This window comes from Gekko japonicus, unplaced genomic scaffold (assembly GCF_001447785.1).
Source record: "Gekko japonicus isolate JY-2015 unplaced genomic scaffold, Gekko_japonicus_V1.1 scaffold1236, whole genome shotgun sequence".
Lineage (NCBI taxonomy): Eukaryota > Metazoa > Chordata > Lepidosauria > Squamata > Gekkonidae > Gekko > Gekko japonicus.
This window is the reverse complement of record NW_015161434.1, coordinates 15,874-43,289: the sequence shown is the minus strand read 5'-3', so window position 1 is coordinate 43,289 and position 27,416 is coordinate 15,874.

Below are 27,416 nucleotides of genomic sequence, written 5' to 3'. Positions count from 1 at the left end.
TTCTCTCCACCCCCCTGGCTTTGAAATGTTGAGTTTTTCAAAAGCACGGTTTCAAAACACTCACTGAACACACAACAGTAGCCACTTTGTCCACAGTGCACTACATATCCCAGCAGCCTCCTCCAGCAATCTCATTGGCCACCAGCTGCCACCATCTTGCTAGGAGTTTGAAAGCATGCTCTTAAGGGGTCACTTTGGAATCCTCATTTCATTTCTGGCAGAGCTGAATTGTCAAAAAGGAGCAGTGCTTCATATATGTACTTATGTTCATGGGTGAAACACATTTTTGAAAAGGTTGCTGCCCACCTGCCTGCTCTGTGGTTACTGTGTAGCAATAATCTGAACAGTCAACCATGGGGTGAATGTGCATTGCAGTGGGTTAAGGGTAGATGTTTGGACAAAACTCTCTGGCACAAAGAAATACAGATAAGATTAGAAGTACGGCCAAACCTCACTAAGCCTGTATCAATCAAGTCCTAAGACGTGAGGGAATAAAGCAAAATAGCACTATGAAGCAGAACGTCATTGAAACAACAAAACCGAACCAAGAAGAAAAAATCAAAACATGGATTAAAAGCAAAATGAAATGAAAATATCCTGTTGCTCATTGTGTGACATGAAGATGATGAATTAGTATTTTCACAAAAAAATTCAGCTTTGTGGCATGCAAGTAAATGGAACGCTAATACTGACAACAGAAAACAAAACAAAATAATCCTTCGCATGTATTGTGTGATGCCCTATCCAGAGACATGTTTACTGCAGTAGATTTTTTTTGTAAACAACATTTATAATAACACACTGAATTACACAAGATCAGAGAAGAAAGTTATTTTTATTAAGCATTGTTCAAATAATCATGTTTCTGTATTAAGTTTATTTTTTAAAACTTCTCCAAGATTGAGCATTAGTAATATTTCCCGACAAGAAGAGTAGAGGAAATCCATTCACATTTAGCACAACTTTTCTTGCTTCTCTTTCATACAACTGTGTCTTTAAAGCATATTTAATTGTCCTTGATGCTGCAAACATTTTATAGATGGGATTTTTGCTATTTCCACTTCCCACGGAATTGATTGCCAGCCCCATATCTGTCACCTCCAGTTGATGTTTCCAACCTCTACTTTTAATGATGGAAGGATTGAAATAAAATGGCTGTTGGCTGGATATTCCATTGAAGTGATGCCTTAAAGGTTCATTAACTGTGAGAGAACAGCATTTTGCCCTACCCCCTAAACATGGCACAAAAAGACCACGTATGTGTTCAGCTAGATTATTTGGTTAAATATTATTTCAATTGATTAAATAGCTGATCTTCATCACAGCTTATTGCCCCCCCCCCAGACAGAAGAAAGAGTCAGACAGCCAAAGTTGGGAGAAACCAAGGCCACTTTATTTAACTTACATAAAAGTAACGGCAAGGGCAAACAGAGAACAGCGGCACAGACAAGGCCTGGGGTTCGCTTGGCCCCATCCTTGCCATACAATGGGCAAGACACCAAGGCCCCTGGGTGGAGCCTGGGATCATCCCGTGCTTGCAGTACTAGGAGGAATCTGTCTCCTCCTACCACAGAACACAGCACCTAAGAAGAAAAATAATGAACTACCGAACACAACAATGGAGCAACAACAACAATCTCACAAGATAGCAAGAGGGCGCACATAACTCTTATAAGCGGCTGATTGCCACCTGCCCAGACGCTGTATGACAGCAATAGGATAACCTAAAGCTGCTGCCGTGGATGCTGCACCAATTCTGAATGAGTGAGTGAGTGCCAAATTTCACTCCAGAAAGGACCAACAATCCCAAAGCCTGGGTCATAATGGCCCAAAACTGGTGCTTTGTCAATGGGCTCCCATTCAAATGTATAAAGAGGTATCCATCCACCCTACCCCTTAAAGCCATGTACTGAGACAAAGCCAATACCGGGCAGAGTTCTGTGTCAGAGCAGCTACCCAACTAAACCATCAACCATTTACTTCGCTGGTCAGTCTTAGAACCCCTAATTGTGACATGCACCTCCTTACCTATAAATTGGAGGTCCCTATTATACAATGCCCTGCCAGACTGGTCAGTCTTGGACAGCGCAACCAGCTCACTTACCCTGAGCACTCTAAAAAACACCAGTAGTGAGGCTGCGTGGAAAAGGCAGGTTTCATAACCTGAATTGCCAACGGTGATCCAGGTTGCTTGCAACCCTTTTAGCATTGCCGGGGAAATAGGACATCTCTGGTCCTTCAAAGCCCCATTTTCCCGAATCCAGCCCTCTAGCATCTTCCTAATTCAAAAATCACTAGTGACTTGCTGGAAACCTAGAGCCTTGCTGGCAAATGCAAGGGCAGAAAGACGCCCCTGGATGGAGCGCACAGCCAAACCTGTCTCCTTTAAGGAAACAGAATAATAGAGCAACTGCTTCACCGTAATGGGCCAGACCTTAGGATAACCTTCCTCTTTCCTAAATTCTTCAAAATGGCAAACTGCACATACATACCCTCTTCATGTGCTAGGTACAATGGTGAGACCTATTGCCCTGCAAGCCTTGGCCCTCCAACCTTCCATAGCTCCAGGGGCATCCTTGCCAGATAATCAGCGTTTGGAGGAAGCTGATGAAACCTCATCATCTGTTTGTGTGAGAGAGCATCAGCTACCCCATTATCCACCCCTGGCACATGCCTAGCTAGAAAAAATGTGTTAAGCCTAAGGCACCGCAGCGTAAATGTGCTGACCAGGCACATTACCCTGGGTGATTTGGATGTGAGGGAATTGATGATGTGGGCCACTGCCAAATTGTATGTATAAGTTTATAATTGGTAGCTACCTGAAATAAGATTTGGAAATAACACTGGGCGGCTGTAACAGGTGTGAGTAATCAAGGCATGATAGGATAATAGAGCAGCTGCAGAGATAGTGAGTAACGAGAGCCAGCAGATGCTGAGAGAATACAAGATTAATTCTGAGTAGGAGACGTAGAGCATGGGGTAAGAATGTAAAACCCTTGATTACTCACACTTGAAAAAGAACAAATGGATAAGAATTGTAAATATATTGTAATTTATTTGTATAATAGCTCCAAGTATAAAGCAACCTGACGAAGCATTGAGGGAAACAGATTGTTTACCTAGGAAATCTGTAGTTGCATGACAATTGTTGGAAGCAGCAACAGCACTGCATGACATAAAATAAAGAAACAAAAAGAAGAAGCAGCAAATTTGTGGACTGTAATAGAACTTGAATCATTTTTTTTCACAGTGAGCATTGGTGGAGTGCAATCCTTGGTTGAGTCACTGTGGCCCATTTGTGGCTGGAATAAGCAGGCAATGGCCTGTTCTGGACACAACAATGCTGGGGGGGGGAAAGGCTGTACCAGTAGATGGGGGGGGAGAAAAAAGCAGGTGCAAGGCAGTGTTCCCTCTAAGCTGAGTCAGTGTGAGCGAGCTCACAGTTTTTTAGCCTCCAGCTCACACATTTTTGTCTTGGCTCAGAAAGGATGGCTCCAGAGCAAACTGATTTATGCAGTAGCCAAATTGCTCGCTCACAACTTTAAAGCCAGTAGCTCACAAGGTTGAATTTTTGCTCACAAGACTCCATAGCTTAGAGGGAACATTGGTGCAAGGTGAAAGTATTTCTTAGAGCTTTACAGATCCCTATGCGTTTATCAGTAAAGCTTCTCCAGGGGATCTTCTACAGGGTTTTTCAAATTCCACCTTGAGCAATAAGCAAGCTCAGTCATGAACCCTCCGAGGGGGGCATGGGGGGAGGAGGGATGCTGTTATCCAGCTACAAGGTGGAATGTAGAGCTCTTATTTCTGTAGCCCTCAATGCACCTGGTGTGGACAGCTGGAGAGATACCCGGCTTTTGGAGCAGACTATAGGAGTGCTGTTTCTGCAGCTGCCTTGTACCTGGCAGGGATAGCACAGGGCAAGGGGATAGCACTTGGGGTGGCAAAATGCCTTGCACCATCCTTTTGAGAACCCTGTTTGTACTAATGAGTTTATAGAATCTACACATGACATTGGGCTGCCTGGAACCTATCATCACTTGGTCCCTCTTTAAAGGTATATCTTTGTGGAATTAACATTGTAGAGTCTGCTCTGTTTGTCTTATTCCATCCTTTATTCTGGATGTTAATTTTATTAGAAGGTGCTTTAGATTTCTGGTAGATCATTTGAGTACGTGGTTCCTTATTTACCTTTTTGTACAAACAAAAGAGATCATCTTGTCAGTGGCAAAAATCCTATCCATATAATTTAGAGTGTGATTTTAAAAGGTTAAGTCTATGTAAGAGGGTATTTTACTTATGTTCTAAGATCTATCATGTTGGATTTGTGCTCTGTGGTCATTGGACTAGAACTGAAATAAGGTGCACTTTTTCTTTCTTTCCATAGCATACCCACTCAAGCCCATGTTCCCTTCTTTTCAGGGGGATAGGGCAAATGTGCACTCACCTGCAATTGTTTCATATCCAAGTCTCTAGACACTGCACCATGGTACTAAATCATACAGCTATGTGTCAGTTTCTTCTTCACACATCTAATCTTCTGTGAGAATAAAAATATTTTTTAAAATTCAGTATTGTTCTATGACTGCATGCCTTTGTTTTTCATAAAATTCCCCAAATGATTCAAAGCAAACATTAAGGTTACATTCTGTAGCTTATCAGATCTAGAATTAGTATTCATTCATATTGGTGGAATCTGTATTGTTGCTATCACCTTACAGAAAGTTGAAAACAAATACCAAGTGCTAATAGGTTAGGATGACAGCACATATATTTTTTAAAATCCTCAAGAACTCTGCTTCACTTCCTGATATTAGGAGTATTTTAATTATTGAGTATTTGGTGTTGCATGATGTTTACATCAGAGAAATGTTTTTGTTCTCGTAATAGGACACTTCAGATCTTGTGGTGAGAGAGGAAAAGAGAATGCATACACACACAATTCAGATGCAAATGCAGGGTTCAAAGTAAACCAGCTTCATATCATTGCTCATCGTATATGTTTTGTCAGTATCTGTAGAATACTGGTAGATAATTGGCCTGAGATGTAAAGGCTCGTTCTACTGTTCAGGGAACAAAGAGAGACAGCTTTAGCCCACAAGGCCATATTTTGTGAAATGTACTCATCCTTTTTCTTAATGAGCTGAAATACACTGCTATTCTCTCTGCTGTAATATATATATATATATATCAGTTGCCCTTTATTCTTCCTCAGCTCTATGTGATGTTCAGACTGATACCATTTATTCTAGTCTTTATCATCTTATGGTAAAGGGGTCTTTCATAGTATGAAGATAATATGTGCTGTCATCCTAACCAAATGGAAATAATGATAGTACTCTGAGAAACTCTCTTGAGCCTGATCCAAAAATGGATAAATCCATGCAAAACCTTCTACTAGCCTCAGAAATATATGCATCAGCTCCTGGGGTGGAACAAACACTCTTGCAACATAATTTAACTTTTGTGTAGAAAGTATTAAGAAGGTAGCAAGAGGCTTATAGAAGCAGGTTGAGGGTCTCCATCCACAGAAAAAAACAAGCAAAAGCCAACTGTATGGACCTCTGATGGTGTTGTTTAAAGTGAGCTACTCTGTTCACACAGGAGCACAATAGTTTTGTAGGAAGCCATGAATGCAGGAACATGATTTCTGATATTTACATTAGGCTGTGCCATCCACCTCCTTCTTCCATGCTACCTACACACTATTTTAAGTTAGTACTACTGTGTATAGGGAAGAAGGTTGTGGCTTGCGCTTGTTGCTGGCTGTCAAGAACATTTTGAGTGTGTGTATGTACTTTTGAAATTTAAGGTGATTTGGACAGCCTTCTTTCCTCCATCTATTATTTCATTTGGTAGCATATGAACTTTTGCTGAGACTTCTAGATGTGAGTATCATTCACACTTAAGAAACAACAGAATGAAGGAGGCAGGTCAACTATCTGATGTAGTTAGACTTTGGGGTACTATACTACACTAAGGCTGCAGCCACAAAAACTAAATAATCCACTTTCAATCCACTTTCAGTGTACTTTCCAACTGGATTTTACTGTGTGAACTGGCAAAATACAGTTGGAAGGTGCACTGAAAGTGAATTGAAAGTGGATTATTTAGTGTATATGATGCCAGCATAACTCCCTTTAAACTCCCCTTGTCTCATACAGCTTAATGCTGCTCTTTTTTTCTTTCAGGATGCCTAGCCCTTTTCATCATAAAACATCCCTATAACTTTTTGTTTAGTTTTAAGAACTCTCACACATCTATTGTTTATGTCTTTTTTAAAAAAAAAACAAAAACAAAAAACTAGCAGGTGATTAAGAAGTCTTTGCATTTTAAGGAAAACACTAACAACCAGCAAGATTAAAAAAACAAAACACTGTCATGGAATACTGGTTTTTTACTACTAACAGACATCATGAGCAATAACATATTCACTTTGGTTGTCCTAGTACAACCAGGAACACTCCATTGCCCCCTTAGATGGAAGAAAGAGTCAGACAACCAAGGCTGGATAAAATAAGGCCACTTTATTAACATATTAAAGAAATGACAAGAGAGTGATGTTTTTATTCCAAACTATCCCAATATTGTACAAGACGGACATATTAACCAAATGGCAACAGGAGATCTTGAAATTTGTCCGGGCAGGTAAAAAGCCCAGAATTAAAATGAAAATTCTCTGTGACGCAAAAGAAAGAGGGGGATTGCAGCTACCAAACCTAAGACTGTATTACGAAGCAGTTTGTTTAACATGGATGGAACAATGGGTGAAATTGGACAATAAAAAACTGCTAGTACTGGAAGGTCATTCCAGCTCCCTGACCCCAAGGCCCCCATGGCCACATCAGACTGAACTGTAATGCAGGATCCCATGCACCACTGGGACCCGGCTGGTCAGGATCCACAACTTCCACCGACGCGGCATCTGTTTTGGCTGCAGCTGCTCCAGACGCCCCGGTATCAGTCCCAGCATCAGGCCTAGCATCAGCCGGCCTGCATTCAATTAAAGAAAGACGTTTAAGGACCTCCTCCCTAAACCGCTTTCTCTCAACCCAGCTCTCTTTTCTGTGGTCAGACCCAGCCACCGCCTGTTGGGGGGCAGGAAAAGCCTCAGCCCTAGCTTCTTCCAAAGCCGCAAGCCTATCCAATATTGCTTGCTGTTCCACTCACTTGTCCTCGTCATCGGATGAAGAAGGGACTGTCCCAATGCCCTGGGGCGGGGGAACTGGTGCGGGCCTCTTAGGCGTGGGCCCCTTACCCTTTGACCCCCCTTTTCCTTTCCACGAAGCCATATTATATTTGATTAAGATGAGCTGTACTAATCAGCCGATTAGTGCTGTTTTATTAATCAAAGTGGCTACCCTGTCGCTACCCAGATGGCTGACAAACAGCACCAATAAAATGGCCACCTCAGTACAGCACAGTGCCAACCCAAAATGGCTACCCCTCTGACCCTATCAAAATGGCTGCTCCCCAGCACAAGGCCTACCCAAAATGGCTGCCCTAAAATCGCCGCCCCTCTTAAGGGGGAGAGGGAGTCAGGAGGGGGGAATTAGCCCCATCACCGTAAAGGATGGAACTGGGGCTCCAGCAGCCTTAAAAACTGCCCTAAAAGGAGAGGGGGGGCAACACAAAGACTGGGCATTAATTAAGTGAATTATTGTTTGACTCATTGGAGCAGCCCGCTAAGGGCTGGCCTGTGGTCGTGCTTCCCGCCACGGCCCCTCCAAGCAGGTCACGGACGCCTGAGAAACGCAGCCCAGTGTGCTGCTCCACCGATGCTGGGCTTGCCAACACAGGCGCAGCCCAGCACAAACCACCGTCTCCGAACATTGATGCCTGGACCGCTGTGGCCGCCAATGCGGGCCCGCACACCGCTATGCCCGCAGTCACCAGTGCCAAAAATCACAGTGCTAAACAGCGCAGGCGAATGTAAAACGCCGCCAGAGACGGCCGCTGCCCGGAGATCGCCACCGCAACCCAGCTGCCGCCTAAAGCCTCACAGACGCCCTAACACTCCTGTCCACACAACCGCCGCTGCAATCAAGCTCGCCCCGAGAGTCAAGGCCTCTAAAGGTAGGCTCTCTCAAGCGCTCCGAGCTCCTAGTCTCCGAGCACGAGGTGAGCAACTGACAGGGGGAGAGCGGAGCCAGCCTTTAAGAACTGTGCTGGCTCCACTCCCCCTCTTGGAGTTGAGGCTGCACCGCAGCCCTTCCTCCATTCCTCCTCACAAGGAGGCAAAGGCGACCCCCAGGAGGCATGCCGTTGGCTGTCTCCTGTGAGGCTGGAGTTGCATGGATGGGGGGGAGGGGGGGAGGGAGAAAAATTATAGAAATCCTCATACAACCCCTCACTTGATGTGTCAGGCCCTTCATATGTTCCTGGCTTGCTCAACCCTAATGGTCACTCTAGTTTTCAGTGGATTGCCTTTATTTGCATGCAGTGAGATTATCAATACCATCTACACCTGTGAGGTAAAACATTTGCTTATATTGAGTTCATCATGTCAAAATGATGTACTTTTTCTAACACATAATTACTTATTAAAAACTAACAGCGTAGACTGCATATTTGTTATCATATGTCAAAAGCAAGTTGTGGATTTGTCAAAATAGGGTTTTTTAAAAATAACTTTTTTTTTCATTGCATCCATCAAATATACCATAGAGTCAATCAACTTTTAAAACCAAATAATGCAAAAATGTTTTCTTGCTTCATCGCTTTCTAGCATTTATCTTCACTGTTAAAATTATTAGAATCACAGAGCTGGAAAAGGCCATACAGGCCATCTAGTTCAACCCCCTGCTCAATGCAGGATCAGCCTAGAGCATCCCTGACAAGCCTTTGTCCAGCTCCTGCATAAAGACTGCCAGTGAGGGGGAGCTCACCACCTCTCTAGACAACTGATTCCACTGTTGCACAACTCTTCCTATAAAAAAAGTTTTTCCCTAAGATCCAGCCGGTACCATACCACCCTTAATTTATACCCATTATTGCGAGTCCTATCCTCTGCTGCCAATAGGAACAGCTCCCTGCCCCTCCTCTAAGTGACAGCCCATCAAATACTTAAAGAGAGCAATCATGTCCCCCCTCAACATCCTCTTCTCCAGACTGAACATTCCCAAGTCCCTCAGCCTTTCCTCATAGGGTTTGGTCTCCAGCCCCCTGATCATCCTCCTCACTCTCCTATACACTCACTCTATTCTTTCCAAATCCTTTTTGAAGTGAAGTCTCTAGAACTGCACACAATACTCCAGGTATACAGTGGGACTATAACATCTTGTGATTTGGATGGTATGCCTCTGTTGATACACCCCGAGATCGCATTGGCCTTTTTTGGCAGTGCATCACACTGGCTGCTCATATTTAACTTAAGGTTGATCTGTACCCCAAGATCTTGTTCACACACACTGCTACACAGAAGTGTATCCCCCATCCAGTATGTGCATTCTAATTTTTGTTACCCAGATGTACTTATCCTTGTTAAATTGCATCTTGTTCACATCCACCCACTTTTCCAGTGTGTTCAGATCTTCTGGTGTGTTTGCTGTTCCTCCCAATTTAGTGTCATCTGCAAATTTAATGAGTATCCCCTCAACACCCTAATCCAGATAATTTATAAAAATATTGAAAAGTACCAGGCCCAGAACCGAGCCCTGTGGCACCCCACTGGACTCCTCCCTGCATTCAGATGAAATGCCACTGACAACTACTCTTTGAGTGGTTCTCTAACCAGTTCCATTTCCAGCTAACTATACAAGAGTCCAGTCCACAATCTTCTAGTTTACCCAGGTAAACAACATCAACAGCATTCCCTCGATCCAGTTGGCTTGTCACTTGATCAAAGGAAATACATACATGTAATTTATTGCATCATTTAATTGTATTCATAAAAATCAAACATGTTCATAATGAAGAAAGAATAGTCTCTGAGTTAATTACATTCTCAAACTTTGTCACAAACATTCATAGAAATTGGTATATGGCCTCAGACTATTTTATAATTAGTTGGTTTTACCAATTTTGGCACATCCCATTTTTCAGTTGATTCTGAGAACATTTTCCCCCTCAATGGTCAGTGTTTGCATTTTTAAATAGATTCATGACATACTCAAACATAACTCAAACATACAGATTCTGATTATATTGGAACAAAGTGCAAAGTACTCACACAATTCTCCCAAATTTTAGGCATTACTTTTAGTCAACATTCTTATTTCTCCAATACACCCTTGCTCTGAAAGGGTGAAAGGGACACTGGCTTGAATTTATACGTGTTGTCTTTGCTTCTAAATTGTTAGAGTACAAAATACAGCTTTTCACCTTGGAAACAATGATATGTGTAACCTTTCAATGTATGCGTAACTTATTCATACTAAAGAGTATTTGAAAAGACATAATCTAAAAATGTTTCCTGATTAGTTGTTTTGGTTTCAAAGATGACTGGTGTGAAACTGATTATTTCTTCAGTCCCATTGTTACTTTAGCTTATGTTGCTGTTAACAACAACCATTGTTCCAAAATCCTCAACAGGAGAGTGCATTTTTTGAGATTAAACAAAAGGAGCAAGTTTTAATGATCTAATAGTTTTTTGAGAATAATTATAATCAGGACTCAAAGTCAGGGAAAATAATTCTTTGCCCCCTCCTTTACAAACAGTAAGGCAAATTTACTCCATTTTTAATACGTCCCCCCCCCCATACTGGTGAGCAATGCCTACAATTCTGCTATGGTTCCTTGTTTTTACAGGTATACTTCTGTCTGAGAAAATAACTCCCCTCTATAAAAATAAATTGGTACTTCTAATTTACCATGCAGGGATTGAGAACAAATGATAAATATATTGTGTGAATATAGGTAACATTGAACAGGCTTCCAAAGGGCCTAATAAGCTTAGTTCAGTTCAGAGCTTAAAATAGTCAGTATTAATAGAAGGAAATATATAATTCCTTTAAAACAACTTCCCTCAGAAACCTTTTCTATCTATTTCATGCTTTGATTGGTGCTCTGAACTATTTTTCAGTACTTACGTATTTTTGACCTTTATTGGCATAAAAGATGCTGGTAAATTACAAGCAAGAATAAATATAAAAGACTAATAGATGATAAGAACGGAGACATAAAACAGTTGATTAAGATAGTGACCGACTTCAGGTTTTGGCAACTTGAAGCTGGGATGTGTCCCATCGAGCTCCTGATGGCGATGTGCTGAGTCGAGGCAGACAGGAGAGGCTCCGGCTGGGTCTGCCCCCCCCCCCGGAGTCCTTGTAGGGAACTCCAAACTTGAGGTGCGGGGGAGAGCCTCTTCCAAGGCAACAGCTGAGGAATCGAGGCTCTCCCTACCCCGAGAGGTCCTGCCGCCACAAAGCCATCATGGTGATTAGAGCTGGCTGCCAGACAAGTGGACAAGAGATCTAACATGATTATCCTCCTATAATGACTTAAACGTGATCAAACTGTGAGTTAAGCGATCCCCTTCAAGAGCAGCTAAAGACTTTAAGGCAAATGGCATCATCTTATGAAACAAGCAGCAGGTGGGGGAAGAGTTGGGGATACCTGCCCTCGAAACTGAACGGTCCCTGAATGACAAACAAAAAGGAAGTAAACAAAACCTTCAGTGAAAGACTTTACCTATGACCAAAAGGTGCAAAATAATCCAACGCGTATTCAAATTGTAGAACTTTGAGTTTAAATCCAAAAACTTTCTTCTTATATAAACAATGTCTGGTAGAGAGAGAAGAATGGTGCCGGAAAAGAAACCTCTCACAGGAAGTACTCTACCAACGACTCCCACCCAGACACAGGAAGCAGCTGCAGACCTTCCCAATATGTTGGCTCAGGCACTGCACCCCCTGCTGGAGCAGATGTCTAATATCAACAGCAAGTTGGATGGAGTCCAAAAGCAGCTGACATGAGTGAATAAAAAGCAAATGAAACCGAGAAAGTGGAAAAAGAGAGAATTTCAGATAAAGGTCAATTGTTGCAGCTTCAAATGGAAAGATCAATGTATGTTGTCATGCCCACTGTGCAGCTTGACCCCGTGGACCCTGACACAGGGGATTCTACACCCTCAACTGCAGAGGTTGATTTCCCTGCACCCCTTGAATTGCTGGACCGAAGTCCTGAGGAGGATGAGCACCAGTCAACAGGAGAGTTTGCATTTGGAGCTGTGCTGGCAGAGCCAAGCACAAGCACCACGCCTCCTTTTTTTTGTAAACATTTTATTTTTAGGATATATTCAACAAAATTCAACATTTATATAACAATTTTTATCCCTCTATATCCTCCCCTCCTCCCTTTCCCCCGTATGCATGGTTTCCCACAGTGCTACAACCTCCTGCATAATTCTTAAGTTACTCTTTTCTTAGTACACCTCTTAGTCTTAGTACACCTCTTTTCTATATTTATCTTACTAACTTTCCACACTCAATAGTTATCAAAGCAAAATAAATTGTCTCTCACATCCCAATATTTTTCCAAGTATTCTTTTAAGTCTTCCCAGTCTTCAAAAAAGTCTTCTGCTGCCATATTATTCAATTTTCTTGTCATCTTATCCATTTCAACCATAAAAAGTAGTTTTTTAATCCATTCTCCAATTCCAGGAACTTCATCCTGCTTCCAATTTTGTGCATAGGTCATTCTGGCAGTCACAATCATATACCATATAAGCGTCCTTTTCGCCACATTGACCTCTTCCATTTTGAGTCCCAAAAGTAATATTTCTGGCTCTTTTTAAAATTTACAGTTAACTATTTTTTCCATCTCAACTCGATCAGGTCTTTGGGATGGTGGAGTACCGGGGCCTCTGGGGCTAGCTGGCTAGGGTGCTGGTACCAGTGCATTTTCACTGGGGCCACGCCCTGAAGCCCCTAGGCCCACCAGCTGGCCTGGTATTGCAGGAACTGGTGGCCCCTGAGGTGGTCCCTGAGGGGGAGGAAGGGTCGGCGCCAGCTGCTGGGCTTCCTGTTCTGCTCGCAGTGCCCAAGATCACTTCTTCAAAATTGTGCACCATTTGGCGCTGCACCTGTTCCCCCTCCACAATCTGCTCAACTAGACTGAGCACTTCCTCCATTGGAGACCGACGTCCGCTGCGCTTTTTCATGCGACCCGTCACACACGCTCGGGTCGCCACATCTGACATCGCCCCGTAGGGTAGGAAGCTGGAATCACCCATCAGGCCAGTGTCAAACCGGTTGTCTCTCCGCAGACCCTTGGTAAGGACATATGTCTCCTCCGTCAAGTCTGGTTTAAACTGGCCCCACCATAATGGCCCGGGTTGGTACGGCAGACCTCCCGGCTGCCTCCACCCCCTCGGTGTGAAGAAGATGTGGGCCGATGTTGTCTTCGGGATCATCCATAGGCCCACGGTCATCATAGGGGTAGTCAGGGGTGGAGTAGTCGTCACTGGTACCTCAGACTGGGTCATAGGAGTAGTCGTCGTGGGTATGATTTTGTCCTCTTCCTCGCTCATCTCGGCTTGAGAGATACAAACAATAAGGACAATAGGATTACTAAAAGAATGTCAGAACCCACACCCAAACAACAGAGCACACACTTCCAAGAAAGGTTTTACTTAATTGTTAATACTATGGTTGCAGTAACATGGCCACTGTTAGGAATGATGGGAGAATCAGGAGAGAAGGAATGTGCCACTAACTTGTACAGAGGTCAGGCAGGCGAGCTCCAGGTCTATAAACAATATGGCAGCCTAGCTGACAATTACTGTGCTAATTGTTACTGTAGAAACAGATCAGGAGCAAAGACACTGGGATTGTGTGCTTTCGAACCCCTAAAGGTCAGAGCACAAAAACACATCTTAGAAGCCATTAAAACCAGAATAAAACCATATTGTTTAAAAATGTAAACCAATTTAAAATTAGCAATTTCAAATTTTGTGTTTTTCATTATTCCTAAAATGCATTTATGTTTGAAAATTTGTGGGTGCATGGGGAGGGGGTGTGCCAAAAGGTAGCCTCACCCTGCTGCTGCCACTGCCTCCTCCTCTTTCTCTTTCCTAAACAGTAGAAGTACTTAAGGCCTCATAGATCTATGAAGCTGAGCTTAAGATAACAAAACCATAAGACAACATTAAATAACAAATAACAACAGAAGTGGCAACCATGTCCTGTAGTGCTCTTAATTTCTTATTTCACAGCAGTTATCCCAGTGTGTGGCAATAGTCCCTCTAAGGTGTGGAGTCCTGTAAGCAAAAACTCTACATTGTGAGCTACTGGCATTACAGTTGTGAGTGAGCAATTTGGCTACTGCATAAATCAGTTTGCTCTAGAGCCTTCCTTCCTGAGGTAAGACAAAAATCTGTAAGTTGGAGACTAAAAACCTGTGAGCTAGCTAGCTCACACTAACTCAGCTTAGAGGGAACACTGGTGTGTGGTCTCTATATAATGGACTGCAGAGGAACTCACTTGCCACAAACTAACACTGGCTAATGCACAGGCAGGTCACCTAATAACGTAGCAAAATTATTATTTAACTATACTTGATAAAATCACAACACAAATTGTTGCATGTGAATAAGGGTAATACCTGTTCATTCTCATAAATGGAGATGAATGGTTATCCGCAATTATAAGTATCTATTTTTATTTATTTATTTATTTAAATTTCTACCCCGCCCTTCCTATGAATGGGCTCAGGGTGGCTAACAAACAGGGGCACCACGTGCTAATACATAAATCCGAATAAAACAGGATAAAACAGAATAAATATCAAAATTACATAAAGTGCTTAATGCTGTTGCTCTTAAATTAAGACAAGATGGTGTTCAGTAGATGTTGCCTCCATCCCCATACAATGGTACTGATCCACCACGCCATTGAAGTGCGATCATCATAGGGCCACTCTGTTCCCAGTTACCAGCCAGATTCGTTGGTGATGGTGGTAGTGGCGACTCCTAGTCAAAAGCCTGGCAGAAGAGCTCCATCTTGCCGGCCCTGCAGAACTGTACACGGTTCCACAGGGCCCTGATCTCCTCCGAGAGCTCATTCCACCAGGTAGGAGCCACCACTGAGTAGGCCCTGGCCCTGGTTGCAGCAAGCTGGGCCTCCCTGGGGCCTAGAATCACTAGACAATGTTGTGACCCAGACCGTAATGCTCTTTGGGGTATATACGGGGAAAGGCAGTCCCTCAGATATGTCAGACCCTAGCCATAGAGGGTTTTAAAATTAAGAACCAGCACTTTGAAGTGGATCTGGTACGCTATTGGCAGCTAGTGCAATGCTTTCAGCACAGGCCAGATGTGCCCCCATCTAGGGAGACCCACCAATAGCTTTACGCTATTGGCAGCTAGTGCAACGCTTTCAGCACAGGCCAGATGTGCCCCCATCTAGGGAGACCCACCAACAGCTTGGCCGCAGCATTCTGCACTAGCTACAGCTTCTGGATTTGCGACAATGGCAGCCCCATGTAGAGAGTGTTACAGTAGTCTAACCTCGAGGCAACCGTTGCATGGATCACTGTAGCCAGGTTGTCGTGGTCGAGGAAGAGAATCAACTGTCAAATCAGCTGAAGATGGTAAAAGGTCAACCTGGCAGTGGCTGCCACCTGGGCCTCCATAGTTAGGGAGGAATCCAGGAGCACTCCCAAACTCCTAACCTCCAGTGCTGGCACAATAGGCACCCCATTGAAGATCGTGAGAGGGATACCCAACCCCAAGCCACCCCGACTCAGGCACAGGACCTTCATCTTTGCTGGGTTCAGCTTCAGCCGACTCAGTCTGAGCCACCCAGCCACAGATTGCAAAGCCCGGTTCAGATCTTCTGGGCTGGAGTCTGACTGGCCGGTAAACATCAGATAGAGCTGTTCGAGTATCACCACGGTCGAGGTGAGCTCTCGACCTTCGTCCCAGCTCCCGCCTACCCAGCGGTTCGAAAGCAACCTAATTGCAAGTAGATAAATGGGTACCCACCCTTAGTAGGGTGGGGGGCACCCTGTGTGGCTGGCTGAAGGCGGCGGCGGCGGTGGAAATGGCGGCGGCGATGATGGCAAAGCGGCAACCTGGCGTGGACGGCATTGGTGGTGTGGCGTTGCGGCGGCGAGCGGGCGCGATTGGAGAGCCGCGATTGAGCGATCCCTGGCGGCAGAAAGAACACATCGAATGCTGCCGCGAAGAGAAGGGGCATGCGCAGATGCCGAGCACCGGCTCAGCGGAGCCGGAAAGGACGTGGCCGGGCCGGAAGCAGGCGGAGCTGCACGCCTTGGAGGAGATTCCCACCACCACCGAACGCCGGAGAAATAACCCCTCTCCAAGTCCGGAGACCCGACCGAGCCAAGCCGACCCGACGAAACAACAGCGACAACCACCACAGGGGGGTGCCGGTAGGCTGCCCCATCCCTATACACTCACTGTGGCCCTAGTTAGGATAAATGGGTGATTAGCACCAAGGAATCTGTAAGCCGCTCAGAGACCCCTAGCCAAGGGGTTCGAGCGGGGTATCAAGCTGAATGTTAAATAAAAATAAATAAATAAATAAAATAGCAATTGGAGGCGTTAGACTCAGCAACATTGTGGGGGGGGGAAACCATAGTGAAAAACAAATGGGTTTACAAGTGAATTTTATAAGGAAATGGCAGATACTCGAGCTCCAGAATCCAAATGGTGTTTAATGAAATCTTAAGAGGGGGGAAAGCCCCAGAATCATGGAGACAAACAGAAATAATAGTTATTTTGAAACAAAGTAAAGATCCTGAAGAGGTAGGCTCATATAGACCCATAAGTCTCCTTAATCAGGACTACAAGATTTTTGCAAAAATTTTGGCAAAAAAATTAAAGAGGATTATTCCAAATATAATAAAAGAAGACCAATCTGGCTTTGTAAAGGACAGGAATATAGCCCACCCCATTAGAAATATAATAAACGTGTAACAACATGCCCAACAAAAAAATCTGTGCCTTTTAAAATTGGATGTCTTCTAAAGCCTTCGACACCTTCTCTCAGGACTATCTGTGGCAAATAATGAGAAAGTATGAGATGGGGGATATTTACATAAGAGCAATCCAAGAGATATATAGAGACAGAACATCGGTGGTAAAGGTTAACAATGACCAGTCAAGAGCCTTCCAGATTCAGAGAGGGGTTCGGCAGGGGTGCCCACTCTCACCGTTCCTTTTTATTATAGCAGTAGAACAGCTAGCGGAAAGAATAAGAAATTGTGCAAGGATAGAAGGTTATAAGGTGAGGAAGGAAGAAATGAAAATTAACCTATTTGCAGACAACATTATAGTTGTCATGACAAACCCCAAAGAAGCGATAAAAGAAGTAAAATTTATACTTGAGGATTTTGAGCACTGTTCAGGTTTATGGGTCAACATGGCTAAATCAGAAATTATGTATCTTAATGTGAGCAGAGAGGGAAAAAAGCAATAAACAAAATTACAAGCATGGGAATGGGCACTAAAAAGCTCAAATATTTAGGCAAAGTATTACAAAAGAATATTGATAGAATCTCGGAGCTTAACTACAACATGATATGGAAGAAAATTGAGAAGGAAATGGGGAAGTGGCTAAATAAAACCTTAGGGATATCCACTAGAATTAGGAGTGTCAAAATGTTTCGGATACCAAAATTAATATACCTATTTCAGTCGATACCACTAGGGACCAATATTAATAGACTAGAGCAATGGAATAGGAAGATTAGAGAGTGGATAATTAGCAGCAAAAAATGTAGAACCCAAAAAAGGTTGGTATATAGTCACAAAGCGGAGTTGGGCTGGGGAGTCCCCGAGTTGAAGAGCTATTATGAAGCTTTCCAAGTTAAGCAGTTATTAGAGAGTGAAGGTAGTGAGCAGAAATGGGTCAGATTTGAGAATGAGATCAATAACAACATAGGACGCTTTGGGATTTTCTCTAAAGTTACTAAAAAAGATCTTAAATCAATTAAAGGGCCCAGAAATTCAGCACTAGAAGCCTGGAGTAAGTGGCAGCCCACATGGTTAGGAAGAAACTCAAGATGGGCACCAATAGAAGCCATCCATAGTGAAATAAGCGAAAATAAATGGTGGCAGTTGCTAAGATCAAAAGGGCATAATAGATTGGGAGACATGTTAAGGCAAGGCAACCTAAAACCGGTATATGAAATAACTGAAGAGATAGGTAAGCAACATTGGCTTAAAATAATAGCACTTTATAGTATGGTAAAAAAGATTAATGAAAAAGAAGAAATCTGGTCAGAAGAACCAATAGAAGAAATATACAAAGGGATGCAAAAGTCAAAACAAGGACTAGCAGGGAAAATTTATAGGAAAATGATATCAGATAAAGATAAGACAATATCCTATTTACAAAAAACTTGGATGAAAGAAGGTCAGATAACAGAAAACATGGCAAGCAAAATTATGAAGGGAATAGATGAAATTAAAGTGATTAAATTTAAGGAAATGGAGCATAAATTCTTTACAAAATGGTACAAAACACCAGTGCAATTGGCAAATATGTTCCCAGGAGCGAGTCCCATGTCCTGGCACTGTAAACAGGTTAAGGGCTGGAACACTATGTGATAGATACAGATGAAGCCACTATGGAAAGCCTCCCCATTACAGAAGGCAGTTCAGATGCTAGGAGGCCAAACTGGAGCCCAAAAGGAAGGTGTCTCTGGATTCCTTTTGGGCTCCAGTTTGGCCTCCTAGCATCTCACCTAACTTTGAAATGAATAATGAAATAACTGCAGCTATAAATCAATGGTTGTCGGAACGTCTTCACTTACCAGGAACAATTGAAGTAAATGCTTATAGGCTGAACATGACATGTACTACCTCACTGGCATAAATCCCAGATGTAATTGCTGAAATCATGGACATAAAAACAAAAAAAAAACCTCATTTTGGATATGGCAAGGACAATCGGAGGTTTGAAACTAGTAGATACTACAGTCCAAGTGTTTCCTGACCTACCAGTTGAAATACTGAATGCCAGACGTAACCTATGTCTGATAGCACAACGGTTAAAAAAAATGAAACTGCTTTACAGGTGGCTCCCACTTGGGCACTTATCTGTAACTTTTTGTGGAAAAATACTAACAGAATACGATATAAGGACTGGAGAAGAGCTCATAAAGGAAATAGAAGAGGCTCAACAAGAATGAAAATTAAAACAGGAAGAAACAAATGGGACACAACAAAGGATTTTGAAATAAGACTGGAGATATAAATATAACTTTGATTACTTAGACAGACTTAAAGATATATAATGAGCTTTGAGAATGGTGGTGACGTTCAAGTCTCCAGGAATTCCCCCCCAACCCTCTCAATAGAAGATTCCACAATGCTTCCATGGGAAGAAAAACCATGGGAGACTGCAGAGACTCATTCGATGAACACAAACCCCAAGGAGGGAAGCTCTTCTTGAAAACCTTTTTAAGAATTAAGATATAGTGTAACTTGTACATTAACCTATTTGCTTGTAGTCTATATATACAAACTAGATGTAAGCTGAACAGATACTTAGTTGATAAATCCAATAATAAGCAGGAAGAAAATTTAAGAAATGGACTAATTTCAATACTCTAGTTTAAGTTTAAAGGCTTAGATTAGTTTGGAATTAGAAGTGAAATTATAATGTTTAAAGCTATGGAAGGGGGGGACCTCAAGAAGAAGGCAGATAGAGTAATAATCTATCCAAGCCCATAATAAAATAAAAATTAATGTTTAGAGGACTGTTATCTGTCAAACAATGGGTTTGGACTGCTCGTAATAACCACAAGTAAAAATGTTTATATAATGATTTCCTTCCAATTTATGAAACTTGTAAATGTTCCTTGTGTTTGGAAAAATAATAAAAAACAAAATTTTTTTTTAAAAAGAATGATGTTGTTAAGGAGAAGTTGATATTTGGAGGGGAAGTCATCTTTCTTCTAGTATTAAAATAGCTGCTGGAGTGGTTCCAGTTAGGGCCTCTAGGCCCAAGTTGTATATAGGTCAATAAACCTGTTCAGTTCCTTGACAAGTATCTGGAATCAGTGTTTTTGTGGAATCTAGAGGTATCTTTGCAAATTCTCACTACAACAAAGTCAAATCAGCAAACGCCTCCCCTTCCCCAGTCTTCATAGCCTTTCTAAAATCCCCAAGGCTTTCCTTTCACAGACACCAATAGGACACATTCCTATTGTATCTTGTAATTTCTGGAAGAAGTGCAGATCATTCGAAATGAGTGAAGCCAGAACTATTTTTCCAGGATATTTAAAGTGTCATTGACTATCAGTTACTTATAGGCTAGGCAGTTTGATGTAATATTAGGTGTATGTGCATGTTTCTTTTTAACAAAGCCAGTAAAATGACACCTGATGTTTCCAGCTGCACATTAACTTTGTCACCTCACAATCTGCTTCGTTCAAAGCTTGTAAAATGAAAATTCTGTCAAATATCTCAATTGATTCTAAATTCAGCTAATTGCCATCAGACAGGAATGGCCTTTCCACTGGGGAGGGGAGGATGCTGGGCAGCTACACCTGTTCACATCTCTTAATTGAGGTTCCTGTGTACTGTTCATGATTCTACCCCACCTATTAGTTGCTGGCTGTAAGAGTTTTTTTGGGGGGAGGACTTAGACTTTTGAACTATGGTGCTGGAGAAGACTCTTGAGAGTCCCTTGGACTGCAAGAAGATCAAATCAGTCAATCCTAAAAGAAATCAACCCTGACTGTTCCCTGGAAGGCCAGATAATGAAACTGAAGCTTAAATACTTTGGCCACCAAATGAGAAGGGAGCACTCACTAGAGAAGACCCTGATGCTGGGAAAGATTGAAGGTCAAAGAAGAAGGGGACGGCAAAGGATGAGATAGTTAGACAGTGTCATAGATGCAACCAACATGAAATTGAGCAAGCTTCAGAGGACGGCGGAAGACAGGAGGGCCTGGCGGGAGCTGGTCCATGGGGTTGCGTAGAGTCGTACTCGACTGTGCGACTGAACGACTTTGACTGAAGTAACCCTCCATATTATTGCACTGTAGAACTTATAAAACAAGAACTCTGTCAAATACTGTGATGAAACGGGGACCCGCCCTTAGCCCTGGGAGACTGAGCAGCCGTTCTGTGGCTCGCAGACCCCTGTTTTTGCCTGCCCACCCTGCCTTGTGGGGCTATTTCATTCCTCTGCTGCTGCCACCACTCAGTGAATTGGCACTGCCTTCCTAGAGGGACAGAGAGACCCCTCTGGCTGATTTCCCAACCTGGGAAAGTGGATATCTCAAACTTTGGGCACCCCCTGGAGAGTTGGCAATCCCTCCAATTTGGGCCCGTTTGAGTTCCCTAGCCTCCCTTTGCCTCTGTAACGTGCAGAGCAGGGAGGACTAAGTAGTCAAGGCACTTCCAGGTCTTATAACTCAAAAAAGTTTATTTGAACTATATACAAGCTAGGCACAAAAATTAACACAACTGGGCACAGAAAATAAACAGGAGTAAACCATAATTCCTCTGTCCCTACACACATCCTCTCTACCTCTGTAGGTTGTGGCCTCAGGATGGGATTTGCTTTCCCCCTCCTTGTTGTGGAGAGAAACTCCAGCCATCCTCAGGTCACCAGTACTCCTACTCTCCTTGGCTCTCCACCATGATTTATAGTGGCCTGGATTGCCCACTGAGTGTAGAGTAGCAGGAGTCCCACCTGTACACTCCCTTGAAGCTGCCGTCCAAGCTGAACCAAAGGCCAAGATTAGGCTGAGACTAAAGCCTCCCTGGAGGTCCAAAGCCTTTATCTGGTTGGCTCCGCCCCGGAGTAGGTCCATACTTTCCTGCACTTTTTCCCAAAAGCTTCTGGGAAAGGTAGGCAGGGAGGTATGGCAGTTCCATTGTTCCCTATGTAACACCTCCCCCCTCTACCAGACTGGCAGCCATTTTAAAGTAACCGGCTGTCTCTGTCTGGCAGCCATTTTGTTACAAATACCTCAGATGATTATGACAGGAGAATTTCTTCATATGTAAAAAGCTGACATTCTTAAATACCATATTAATTATCAGGTTGTGAAACAGAGAAAAAAACTTGTAAAATATATTTCTGACAACCTGAGTGGCTTAGTTTTCAGTACTGGAACTAAAGGAAATTGTCAAGATATTATTCTCAGCCATCTATTTTAATACTAAAAGAATGACTTTCATTAAAACCTTGCTTGCATGGGGAACATTGTGTAAGACAAAGAGCAACAGAGGAATCTTGAAGTTGAGCAGAAATTAGTCATTATTTTTATTTCACATTCAGCACATTTGAGATTCATTTTGCTGGTGAATCAATTATACATTATTTAGCTATCATAATATGATGACATCCTCACTGATAACAAGAACAGTCCTTTCGGCAAGTAATCAGTTGTTAGAGATAGCAAAGTTAACTTGCAGTCCTAAGCGCAGGGGAAGGAGCAAGGGCAGAGTGGGAGGAAAAAAGACCAAGACGTGACTGGGCCGGGAAGGAGGGAACAGGCTAGTTTTTATTGAGTACAACCACAGTTTTTATTGAGTACAACCACATTGTTGCAGTGTAGTGATGGACTTGAACATCTTGGTCTTCACATATACAGCCTGTCTTAAAGCAGCTGTATTGATTGGTTTCCAGGTCAAATGCTTTGGGACCTTCATACCTGAGAGACTGCCTCTCCCTTTACAATCCCCCTGAGCTGCAGTGGTCATCATTTCACTGCCTACTGGTGGGGCCGGGCCCTCAGGTCGCATGTCTGGCATCCACCAGTATGGGTTTTTTTTTCAATCATAGCCCTGTCCTGGAGGAATGCCCTCTCAGATGAGACCTAGGCCCTGCAGGACTTCCCTAGGTTCTGCAGGGGCTGTAAGGCTGAGCTTTTCCATCAGGCTCTCCTGGTAAAGTTTCTTTTGGGGGGACTTAATGCTGGGTCCACCGCTATCAGTTGTGAATTGTTTTTCATATATATGCCCTCTCAGATGAGACCTAGGCCCTGCAGGACTTCCCTAGGTTCTGCAGGGGCTGTAAGGCTGAGCTTTTCCATCAGGCCTCTCCTGGTAAAGTTTCTTTTGGGGGGACTTAATGCTGGGTCCACCGCTTTCAGTTGTGAATTGTTTTTCATATATATTTTGCATTTTATAGTGTTTTCACTATATTTATTGTGTCTGTTTTATACTGTTGTGAACTGCTCTGAGCCCTACTTTGTGGGAGAGGGGCGGTATAGAAATGAAAATAACAAATACAGCATTCAGTAACTGTTAGCTGAGCTTTTCCATCAGGCAGTGTCTGTTTTATACTGTTTTTATTGAACATGAAGTCAGAAGAACCTGAACGAGACAAACAACAGAGCAACAGACTCCTTTTTAAACAGTTCAGGCTTGGCAAGCCACACCCACATGTCAGATAACAACCAATCATATTCTGTACATAAAGACCAATCAGTTTGCTTCCCTCCAGAACTTCCCTTGTTCTGATAGGTCGGTTTACAATACCTTGCTTAGACTCAAGCTCAATACATTCATACATTCTGTTCCATACATAACAGTGACCCACCTGCTGCCCAATATCATCACACACACACACACCCCATTGGGGAAACAAATATGGCATGGCAAGCCCTGGGATACCACATGGGTGCAAGCTAGTTGGGCTGCCCAAGATGCTAGTTGGGCAGCTTCACAGAAGTAGACCAGCCACATCTGAACTGAAACTAATGAAATGAACTGAAATTATTTCCCTCCTATTAGAATTAATTCTTCCAGTTCCCCATGCTAGCAATATTTTAGTAGTAATCATGTTAGCATTAAAACAGTTAAGAATAATATCTTGAGTCACCTCTGTTTGGCCAGAACCATCCAGACCCAAAGTTTGGAATGGGAATGTAGCTGCTCCTTACTTTTCCATGCCTCCACACCAAACTGCCTAGTGATAATGCTTGTCAACACCATTCCCCTATAACTGTTTCTGTGTGGGTTCAGTGATGATACCCAGCACTGAGAAAGTTCCCTCCCCAGGCTCTTGAAATAGTGTGCTCAAAGTGGTTTGGTTAGCTCCCCATCTACAAGGGCCTCAGAGTACTTGTTGACCTAATAAAGCTGAAGCACCTAACTCTCCCAATCACTCTCTCCAAGAAAAGGTCTGTATGTTGCGGAAAACCCCATAAAATATAGGCTGTGTGAAGCAGACCAAAAAAAGGAGGGGGGATCATTCCTGGCAATTTGAGAAGAACCCCCCCCCAAAAAAATATTGCTTGGCCCCAATATGATTAGCTTGTCCCATACTTTTTTATGGAGAGATGGAGTGTGGGACAGCTTTGCCAACAAAAGACTGGGCAGGAAGGCTGTTAATTGACCCTGCTGACTCCCTTCCTATTTGCCCACCTGAGCCCCAGAACAAAGGCTGGCCAATGCTTGACAACTTTCCTTCCTTTTCTCTATGAGTTCTCTTGATAGCACATATGTATTGAAAGAATCAGTTTTCCCTATTACAAGTTTCAATGTGTTGGACAGTCCAACATAGAAAATGTTGTTATACTGTAAAAGCAAAATTCAACAATAATTTGCACAGATTAAGCTATCTGTAGATAGCATGGTTTATTATGGAATTAATATTAATGTATATTACATATATATTTCACAAGGACTCTGGTAAGTTACACATATGTAAAACCTGGTTCTCAAAGTATCATGACACTGGGTAACCTTAACAATGCCTGAAGCCTTTTTTTAAATCAATGGAACCTTTTCCTCCTCTTCCCAATATTCTGGCTTTCAGTCATGGCTATACAGTTTTAAATATGGAGCATGTCCTTTGCCTAAAGACATTACTTTCATTCCATGAGCCAAAAATATATATATTTTTAAATATAGCCACAAACTTTAGGAAATGAAAATATAGAAGTCTCTCTCTCTCTTTTTCATTTGCGGCAATAGAAATGTGTGGAGATGAAATTGTAGGCATTCTGTCATGGGGCAAATTATGTGTACACTGAGCTTCTCCTGTGATGTTCAGATTGGCAAGCAGAGGAGTGAAAAGAATTGGTTAGGTGATAATGGGATGGGGAATTCCCAACATGTGTTCTGTCACTTTAGAACTGCAAGGGAGATTGTGATCACAAATTATTATCCCTGGGTGATTTTCACAGAATATCTACAAATTCACTATTCCATTCTCCAGTCCCATAGACAGCGGGAGACAGCATTCATTCTGGCTGGAGGAATAATATGAAATGTCTAGTACAGAGATTCTAAACACTTTGCATCACATTCCATTGGAACAGGCAGTGAAGAAGAAGCTATTGACAGTAAGTTTTGGCTTCTGAAAGGAAGATTCCCCCCCCCCCCGGGTCTGATTATTAATTTTACAAAACAAAAACGTGTTAATGATAGTCACCCTGAACATCTTGGGATTTGGCTATCAAGATTCACTTCAAGCTTTCTCTTACATCTCAAGACACTCCACCACACACACATATATAACATTAACTCCAGTGCAATACTAGATTTTTCCCCCCAGATGTGCCATAAAAAAGAGTAGGTCATCTTATATATGTGTATGAGTTACAGGTTTTTTTCTATTTTTTCTGTATAGAGTTTTTAAGGGAGTCTTATAAAATTCAGGATTACATGCAGATGGATCTTTGCAGGTTTTTGCTATGAGGATTATTTGGAAGTGAGAGATTGATAGCCTGGGTTACAGTGGTTGTAACAGCTATTTTGTACTGGCTATTTTAAAAGTTATACATAAGCTTACACTTTTGGCCAAATATTTAAAGCAATAGATTTGGAGATAAAACTAAAAAGTTTTACAGTCAATAAATTAAAACAACTTAATTCCAGTGAGAGAAGACTTTTCCAAAAACACAGCTGTACAATTTTATCTAAAACATCAGTTTTGTAACTTGATCCCTCAAGCACTCTAGACACTTATAGAGATCTGTGGGATTCCTAGAGCAACACCGCATTACTACGAGAACGTGTTTTTTTTTTTTACCAGAGCTGATGTTGTGGTACACCTGTCACCAGTTTCACACACACCTCCATTTTTCCTCTCACTGCCAAATTTACTGGCTGTGGACAAGTGCCCACCACCAGTGGGCACTTGGCAACATAATGCTCTGGTTTTATTGGTCCTTTGACCAATTTTCTGAAAATTTCATAAGCACAAGGAATATATGGCAAGTTCTGGTGACAAGCCAGTAGCAGCATGCCTTTAAAAGATAATATGCAATATAACCACCTAATACCCGTATTTCATTCCAGTCCAAATTATGAAAACTAGCTAACACTATTGCAATGCAATCCTAAAGAGAGTTATATCCTTTGAAGGTCATTGACTTCAGTGGACATTAAAAGGTATAACTTAGAATTACAATGTAGAAAAATTAAAGGTGGTATATTAAATTACCATAAAATGAAAACAAACAATGGCTATCTCTTTAATGTTTAAGCAGACGATAGATGGCTGTAGAGAAAGAGGGAGATTTATTTATTTATATATACAACTTTATAGCCTGCCCTCCCCACAAGTGGGCTCAGGGCAGCTCACAAATAGGGCAACATATGCCAGAAGTTAAAACAATAAAAACAAGATAAAACCAACATTTACAACAACATAACGTGCTTTAGATGTTACAAAAAGACCTTGAGTCACAAGTTGGTATCCTGGGGGTGGTAGTCCCAGTTCTGTGGCCTCCTGGAAAAGTTTGTCTCAATTCAGTGGTATGGGTTCCACACGGTATTATAAATAACTTGTCACAGGGCCATCATACGCCCCGACGTTACCTAACCCAGTTGGTGGTGGTGCGGCAACAATGGTGTGATAATGATTATGCAGTAGTGGTGGTGCAGTAGTGGCAGCTCCTACTCAAAAGCCTGGTGGAAGAGCTCCATCTTACAGGACCTGCGAAACTGCGCAAGGTCCCGCAGGGTCCAGATCTCCTCTGGAAGCTCATTCCACCAGGTAGGAGCCGCCACCAAAAAAGCCCTGGCCCTGGTTACAGCAAGCCTGGCATCTTTGGGGCCTGGCATCACCAGGAGATGTTGCGTCCCCAACCGTAGTGCCCTTGGGGGAACATATGGGGAAAGGCAGTCCCTTAGGTATGTCGGACCCTGGCCATATAGGGCTTTAAAGGTAAGAACCAGCACTTTGAAGCGAATCTGGTACGCTATTGGCAGCCAGTGCTGTGCTTTCAACACAGGCTGGATGTGCTCCCGCCTAGCGAGGCACATCAGCAGCCTGGCTGCAGCATTCTGCACTAGCTGCAGCTTCTGGATTTGCGACAAAGGCAGCCCCATGTAGAGAGCATTACAGTAGTCTAACCAGGGGGTCATTTCGTAGAAAAAGAGCTAGGGAACTCATTAGCATAACTCATTAGCATATGCCACACCCCCTGACATCACCGGAAGTGTGTCCTCCCCACAGCCGGCGGCGACCTCCAGCGGGCACCAGCAGGGAGCTCCAGGCCCCGCCCTCCCGCACCTCACCCGGGGGGAT